The sequence below is a fragment of the Paroedura picta genome, chromosome 5, assembly GCF_049243985.1.
Source record: "Paroedura picta isolate Pp20150507F chromosome 5, Ppicta_v3.0, whole genome shotgun sequence".
Lineage (NCBI taxonomy): Eukaryota > Metazoa > Chordata > Lepidosauria > Squamata > Gekkonidae > Paroedura > Paroedura picta.
Genome location: NC_135373.1, coordinates 122020167 through 122028641, shown reverse-complemented (window position 1 = coordinate 122028641; position 8475 = coordinate 122020167). Strand labels below are relative to the sequence as shown.

General features: G+C 47.7%; 2 non-coding genes across 2 annotated transcripts; both read right to left on the bottom strand.

The window, feature by feature from the left end:
* Positions 1 to 1082: 1082 nt before the first annotated feature.
* Positions 1083 to 1154, bottom strand: TRNAA-GGC (transfer RNA alanine (anticodon GGC)). Its single transcript has one exon. It is a non-coding gene; the product is annotated as a tRNA-Ala (tRNA).
* A 6506-nt stretch (positions 1155 to 7660) lies between these two features.
* Positions 7661 to 7736, bottom strand: TRNAA-GGC (transfer RNA alanine (anticodon GGC)). The gene has a single exon. It is a non-coding gene; the product is annotated as a tRNA-Ala (tRNA).
* Between the last annotated feature and the right edge of the window lie 739 nt (positions 7737 to 8475).

Sequence of the window (8475 nt, the reverse complement as noted above, 5' to 3'; positions counted from 1 at the left end):
GAGAGAAACACAGAGGAACAGAGAGCCCTGCCGAACTGCAAACGACCCCGATTACCTGCTATGGCTCCTGCTGAGATGGAAAGAGAGAGACAGACTGAGACAAACTGCAAAGGAGCCCTAAACTGCAAACAACCCTTGCTTGCCTGCTAAGGAGCCTTGATTACCTCCTATGGCTTCTGCTGCAAGAGAGAGATTTGTGCCTGCCGGTGTCCCCTGGGTCCTAGCACCCATTTCATTCCTGTTTGCAATGGGCTTTCTTGCTAGTAATATTGATAATCTGCAGATTTTAAAAAAGCTTTCTTCCTGCCATGGATTTCTCCTTTGTCATCCAAGAACAATAAAAAGGATGTCGATGTTTTGATTTGTATATTATTGTGTTATTGGATATATCTTTGTTGTTGTTAGGTGCAAAGTCATGTCCGACCCATCGTGACCCCATGGACAATGGTCCTCCAGGCCTTCCTGTTCTCTACCCTGGAGTCCCTTTAAGTTTGCACCTACTGCTTCAGTGACTCCATCCAGCCACCTCATTCTCTGTCATCCCCTTCTTCTTTTGCCCTCAATCGCTCCCAGCATTAGACTCTTCTCCAGGGAGTCCTTCCTTCTCATGAGGTGGCCAAAGTATTTGAGTTTCATCTTCAGGATCTGGCCTTCTAAGGAGCAGTCAGGGTTGATCTCCTCTAGGACTGACCAGTTTGTTCGCCTTGCAGTCCAAGGGATTTGCAAGAGTCTTCTCCAGCACCAGAAGCCTCAATTCTTTGATGCTCGGCCTTCCTTATGGTCCAACTTTCACAGCCATATATTGCAACTGGGAAGACCATAGCCTTGACTAGACACACTTTTGTTGGCAGGGTGATGTCTCTGCTTTTTATGTTGCTGTCTAGATTTGTCATAGCGTTCCTCCCCAGGAGCAAGCGTCTTTTAATTTCTTTACTGCAGTCCCCATCTGCAGTGACGAACACACAAACAATTTGTTTTTTAGCTTCAATCAGACCATTGGTCAGTATTGGTCTACTCAGACCGGCAGCCGCTCTCCAGGGTCTCAGGCCGAGGTCTCTCACATCCCCTACTGGCTGGTCAACTGGAGATGCCAAGGATTGAACCTGGGACCATCTGCATGCCAAGCAGGTGCTCTACCACTGAGCTACAACCCCTTCCCGCAGCTGTTCAGTGTCTTCAGGTTGAGGTTTTCTCATCACCTCCTACCGGATCCTTTTGCACTGGAGGTGCCGGGGATTGAACCTGGGACCTCCTGCATGCCAAGGAGATGCCACAGCCTCTCCCTCATCAATCTAATCTCCTCCGAGATCAGTTGCTGTGTGGTTTTGATCGGATCGTGTCCACTGAGAAATCTCTACTCTTCCACTGGGCCTTAGTTTGTGTTTATGTTTTCTTCGCCGCCTTCCCTTTTCAGGAAGGTCCGATTAAAATCTTTTAATAAACACGTATAAATAAAACGGAGCCAAATACAAAAGGTGAAAGGCAAGTAGATCGCTATCAACTCATTTCCCGGAGCCCCAAATAACCCAGTTTAGCTTTGCTTTCCCCCCCCCTCCAGGTTGCTTAGAAATAAACTGTGACTCAGTTTCTGCCCATGATGGGTATAAACGGCGCATATTTTAAGTCATATATTATAACCAGATCAAAGAATATCCACATGCCCAAAGGTTTTCTTCCCAGCCAATTATCTTACTTTTACTTTGGAAAATTAACGAGAACAATCTAATTATTCTCTGAACAAATGTATTATTTTCGCTTCCTCCGCAACTTCACGTATATATATATATATATATAAATTGCTCAGACGTTTCTTTTTTGTTCCTTCCTGCCAGCAAAGTTTAATGAGGCATATTCCATTGTTTCCATGGCATTTCAAGAAAGGATTCTCTGACGAAGGCAAGTGGAAGGTTGAGCATTAGAGGTGCCGTTCTTTGATAACAGATCGGCACGTTTGCCTCCAGATTAAGGGGAAGGGAGCCCGTCGATGAGCTTTGGGTGCCTCGCCGAAGCTTTGATTTCACATTTCAAACCAGATGTTTCGTCGGCTTCCTTTCCGTGGCCTATGTAAGCAAAAAGATTTGCGATGAGGGCACCCCAGAGGTTAGCGATACCAGCTTAGGAAACTCCGGGAGATTTTGTTGGTGGAACCTGGGAAGGGCAGGGTTTGGGGAGGGACGGGACCTTGGCAGGATAGAACACCATCAAATCCACCTTCCAGTAATGTCACTTTCTCCAGAGGCGCTGACCTCTTAATCTGGAGACCAGCGATCCCTACCGCGTGGAATGTCTAGCTGCCCACAAAGATGGGGAGAATCTAAGCCAGCCTTTCTCAACTTTTTCACGATTGAGAAATCCCTGACAGGTTCTTCTGGCTTTGAGAAACCTCAGAAGTGGCACGATCCCGCAGATGGGAAGCATAGCTGTGGACACGCCCACCTGAGGCCCCTCCCCTTCCCAGAACAGCTTTATCAGTGCTGTGGGGGGTTCGGGATCACGCAGCTGGTTGCATGCGGGGGAGCACGGGATCAAACCCGGCTCACCAGATTAGAAGTCTGCGCTCCTAACCACGACACCAAGATGGATTTAGGGGGAAAGCCATCTAGTATCCATAAACGGGCCTCTCTCTCTTTTTCTCTCTTTCTCTCTCTCTCTCTCTCTTTCTCTCTCTCTCTCTTTCTCTCTCTTTCTCTTTCTTTCTCTTTCTCTCTCTCTCTCTCTCCCCTATTCCTATATTATGTTTCTTTTCTATAATAAACCTATCATGCTTAAGACAGGGTGCATTCTGGTTTTCTGCATATTTAGACTCTGCCAACTGGAACACTCACAACCAATTCCCAAGCCTTCATGCGGAAACACTCCCCCCCCCCCCGAAAAAACCAGCCTGCCTCTCCGTCGCGTGACCACCTTGCATTAGCAGAGGATAATTAATCCAAAAGGAAACTGAGAAGCCCGACTGACTAAAAGCATTAAAACGTTGGCCTGCTCCCGTAACTTGGCATGGGCTGATCTGAGCGCCTAAGCCATTGTCGTCAACGAGACAACCTGTAGTTTGGAATGACTCGGCTTGTCAGCTTTTCTGCCTAGCTGAATTGTAACAATAACGTGACAAATAGCATGTTATGTCGAGTCTGTCTCTCTTTCTTCAACCTCCCCCCCCACTTTTAAAAAAAAACCTTTCCAATGACTTCTCTTACAGTTCATATTTCGCTACACGATCAAACGATCATTCGGCGTTCGAATCCTGTTGACGGGATTTGAATGATGGCTCGCGACCCTTTTTGACTTTTCTCAGGATTGGAGGGGAGGGCCTTTTGAATCCTGTCGAAAGGTCCTTTTGGGGAGGCACCAATTCTGGAAGGTTGAGAACGGTCCAATCCCGCGCTGATCTCTTTCAGGAAATGGTTTGCTTTCCGTCTCAGTATGGAGGGCAGAGCTGACATCATTGAGCGAATTAGTTAGGGGTCTAAATGTTGGGCATCAGGCTGGAGCTGGAAGGTCCCCGGTTGAAAGGTGGGAGAAGAAGGTAGGAGATGGTCTTAACTGCAGTTGTCAATGTTCCGCAGTGTTCAACGTTCCGCAGGGCCTGCAAGACGGAGCTCTTCCGCCAGGTTTATGGTTGAGGCCGGGGGCTGATAATAGATCTATGCCCCCCCAGAGACTCGGGTTCCGGACCCGAAGCAAAACATCATCAGGACCTCCTCTCCACCCGCTAGTAGTGGGAGGGAGGGGGGGGAGTGGAGCTGCCGTTCTTGCCATGCCGGTAATATTGGCAATGTTATTATTGTTTTTATGGGGTTTTAATGGGGATTTGTGATATTGTTACCCGCCACAAGCCACAAGGGAGTGGTGGGATATAAATACAATAACAATAACAATAACAATAACAATAACAATAACAATAACAATAACAATAACAATAACAATAACAATAACAATAACAATAACAATAACAATAACAATAACAATAACAATAATAATGGCATGCTGGGAAATTCCCAGAAATTTGCAGGCCGAATCTGAGGAAGGCCAGGTTCGGGGAGGGGAAAGAGCTCAGCAGAAAAAGAAGAAAAGAAGAGAAGAACTGGAGTTTTGTACCCTGCTTTGTACTATCCAAAGCAGTCTTAAAGTACCCTATCATTCCTCTTCCTGCAGCAGAGACCTTGTGGGACTATGGGATTCGATGAGACCCAGCTGAACACGAGCCAAATCTCCCTTAATTCGGGCACAAATCGGCCGAATCCACAAATCAGGCACGAACCCAGTTTGAATCGCTGTTTTCCAATATGTTTAAATGGCCTGATCAACCTTGCTCTAATTACTGAATTGCGATTCGGTGCGATTCGGCAATTCGAGCAAGTGGCTGTTTAAATTGGGAAGGGAAACAGAAAGGGCAAAAGTCGGCCCTTTTGTCTTTCCCAGGCTGTGTGTGTGTGTGTGTGTGAGAGAGAGAGAGATAAGGTTTGAGGTGGAGGCACCAGACTTACAGAATAACTGCAGGAGCCTCTCCTCAGAAGAACCCTCAAGTTGCAAAATGATTGGGCCAGGCTGTCTGCTCTGTTCTCACCACAGGAAGTAATATAGGATGGGGGCACCATCTTTGGACGCCCCTAGAATTGGACACCCTGGTCCAATCTTCTTGCAACTTGGGAGTTCTGTTGAGGAGAGGGTCCTTCAGCCACACAGCAGGTTTAGTGCCTCTGCCTCAAACCCCATATCTCCCCAAAGCCCAGAAAAGACACAGTTATATCATTTTCACAACATCAGCCTTCCCACCACCTCCCTGCCCCCAAATCGTTCTAGTTATGGTTGCCAGTTCTGGGTTGGAAATACCCGGAGACTTGGAGGGGGTAGAATGAGAAGTGGGTCAGATTCGGGGCAGGGAGAGATCTCAGTGGAGTATAATGCTATGAAGTCCACCCTCCAAAGCAGCCATTTTCTCTAGAGGAACTGACCTCTCTCATGAGCTGCAAAATCTGGGAATCCCCAGGGCCTACCTGGAGGCTGGCATCCCTAACACAAGTTCAGCTTTGGAAAAGACCCCCACTTATGTGGAATTCCCAAATCAGGGAACGGGAAGGAAATCAAACGAGGAGAATTTCAGAAACAGCCCTAAAAACATATCTTTTTGCTCTTAACTTTAATTTTTTTTGCTACCAGCTGGCGACTCTTGGCGTTCTTCCTCATTCTTTTCATCCTTTCCCAGTAAGCGTGCCGAGAGATTAATCACCGAGCAATTAACCAGAGTGCCTTAACTGCCTTTCATTCCCTCTGACAATATTTCGTGGGCTTTCCCTTCGAGACTCCGACGGGAGACTCGGTGGGCCTTATGAAAGCGAGGGGAGAAGAAATAACCCCACCACTTCCTTCATGGCTTTGACGGAACTCACAGAATTTTGTTCATTATCAGTTAACTGGGCTTGCTAATTAGCTCTTCTTTTTTCTTCTTCTTCCTTTTTTTTTTTGTATTTAGAAGAAGAGACCATATTGCTTTAACACTTCAGTGTGACTGTCGCCTAGCAACAAAGCTTCCTCTGTAAATGACCTCTGCTTTTCAAAGGGCCCTTTCCTCTCCGAGATTTAGTACCTGAGATTTAATAAACGCTTTTTATATATAGTAGTATTGCTTTAAAAAAAAAAGTTGATTGATGGCTCTTAGGACACTAAAGTGGTAAATCTAGGTCTGCCTTGGACCTAAGGTTGCCAGGTGCCAGGATGGGCCAGATTTCGGTGACATCTTTCTCTAGAGAAAATGGCTGCCAGGTGGTCATTGTTCAGTGCTAGGGGTGCCTCCTAGTGGGGCCTGGGACCCCCCCCCCCAGAATTACTGCCTATCACCAGACTGCAGAGATCCGTTCCCCTGGAGAAAATGGCTGCTCTGGAGGGTGGACTCTATGGTCATATATTCTCGTGAAATCCCCCCCCCCCTTGACAAACTCTTTCACCCCTGTGGCTAAGAAGTGGGTCACTGACTACCTGGGGGGGAACAGGAATTCAAGAAAACAAAGATAGTTTAGAGAGCCAGCTCGGTCTAGGGCAAGCTTCCTCAACCGGGAGCCGTCCTCGCCAACCTTCCCCCCTGGAGGCTCGGCGGCTTCCCTGCAGCACAGTTGGCAGCCACAGGGAAGGGATGTCTCTCTCCCCCCATACCCGCTGCTGGCACTTACCTGGGGCCCGTGAAGCGCTTGCTTGGAGGAGCCACAGGGGCAGGGCCAATCAGGGTGCACCCTGATTGGCCCTATTCTAACTTGGGCAGCCGGACTCGCTCCTCCTCGAAGCCGATTTCACAATTATATAAGGAGGAATCACGGATAAAGATATTGCCCTATGTAGACGTCGTTCATTCCGCACACGTTGGATACTGCACTTCCAATGTGCTTTAGAAGTAGATTTTCCGGTTTTTAACAGGAAACCCCAGGTGCAAAAGCACATCGAAAGGGCATTGTCCATAAGTGCAGAATGAATAATTTTTAAACGATATTTTAGTGCAAGTGTTAAAAACGCAGCTGATGTTCAAACAAGGCTTTGAAAAAGGGACTTGTGTTAGCAATCTCTATCCGTACGGAAAGGTCACCAATAAGAACATCAAGATTTCCTTTTAAGGGATCCCTGAAGATTAAAAGCAACATCTGGAAATGTTTTAAATGTATATCAAAATGCTAGAAACCTTGCCAAACGTTGCAAACCATTTTCTGTTTTCACTCCAGCCTGAATGGGTTCTCCTCTGGAGTCTGGTGTTAGCGAATCAGTTTTTTCCGCAGTGATGGATCCTTTTTAATCCCATGTCACCTTTGTTATTTGCAGATCTGCCTCCAGAACTTTCTTCTCTTCTACCTCCATCCCTCTGACAAAACAGACGCTGTCTGTCTTCTCCTCCCCACGCCTTCCCTCAGCGCCAGTTCCTTTTCGCAGTCAATGAGAAACATTTGTTATCAAAGCCGAAAACCTTCGTCCAATCAGTGCGGCAAAAGGAGACTTGCCTGGGTATATCAACACGTATCCTGCCATTGGCGCATGACCATGTCTCCTGCTGTGGCGATCTATATTTATGCATGTTCCTTGTTTGTTTCCTTAGAAATCTATATATTATATCCATATCTGTCAGCCTGACAAATGTTTTAGCCAATATGCCTCCAAAAATTGCAAGGGGGGGTGTTGTAATGGCTGGGGTATTGAAATATTAAATGGGCAGCGTATTAACCGTCTCTGTTTAATGCCAGATTTGAGCATTAAGTGGGATACAGGGATGCACTGAAAAGAGTACAGTGCATTAGCTGTGATAGATGAAAGAACCATCCTTCATATTTCTTTGTCTGAACTAGGAACCGTTTTCTCCCGCAGTTACTTCACGTCAGAAACAACTGGGATCGGAGCCAGAGAAGACATGCGAACACGCATGAAGCAGCCATGTACACATGAAGCAGCCTTGGTCCATCAAGGTCAATATTGGCCACAGCCCCTCCCATGGGTCACCAGGGTCTCCGACCAAGGTCTTTCTCATCACATACTGACTGATCCTTTGAGCTGGAGATGCCCCGGATGGAACCTGGAACCTTCTGCATGCCAAGTAGAGGCTCTACCCCTGAGCCACAGTGCCTTCCCATGGTCATCAGGGCCTCAGGCCAAGGTCTTTCCCATCACCTACTGCCTGGTCCTCTCTAACTGGAGATGCCAGGGATTGAACCTGGGACCTTCTGCCTGCCAAGCAGATGCTCTACCACTGAGCCACAGCCATTTCCCATGGTCATCAAGGCCTCAAGCTAAGGTCTTTCCCATCCCTTACTGCTTAGTCCTTTTGAAGTGGAGATGTGGGGATTGAACCTGGGACCTTCTGCCTGCCAAGCAGATGCTCTATTGCTGGGCCAGGGTCCCTCATCAAGAGCTGAGCCAGAAGAAGGAGAAGGAGAAGAACAAGAAGAACAAGAAGAACAAGAAGAGTTGGTTCTTATATGCCGCTTTTCCCTACCTGAAGGAGGCTCAAAGCAGCTTACAGTCACCTTCCCATTCCCATTCCCATCCCATCCCATTCCCATTCCTCTCCCCATAAGACCCCTGTGGGGTGGATGAGGCTGAGGGAGCCCTGATATTCCTGCTCGGTCAGAACAGTTTTATCAGTGCCGTGGCGAGACCAAGGCTACCCAGCTGGTTGCATGTGGGGGAGTGCAGAATCGAACCCAGCATGCCAGATTAGAAGTCCGCACTCCTAACCACTACACCAAATTGGCAAGCCGCTTGAGGTCCCACAGGGCTCTGATTTCGTTACGCAGAGCGTTCTACCAGGCCCGTCTCCCTTGTGCGGTTGAGAGAGCTCTAAGAGTACTGCTTGGTGAGAAAAGCTCTAAGAGAAGTGTGATTAGCCGAAGGTCACCCAGATGGCTGCATGTGGAGGAGGAGTGGGGAATCAAACCGGGCTCTCCACATTATGGTTTGCCGGTCCTTAACCACTACACCATTCTGGCTCTCAACGCAAGCCACGAA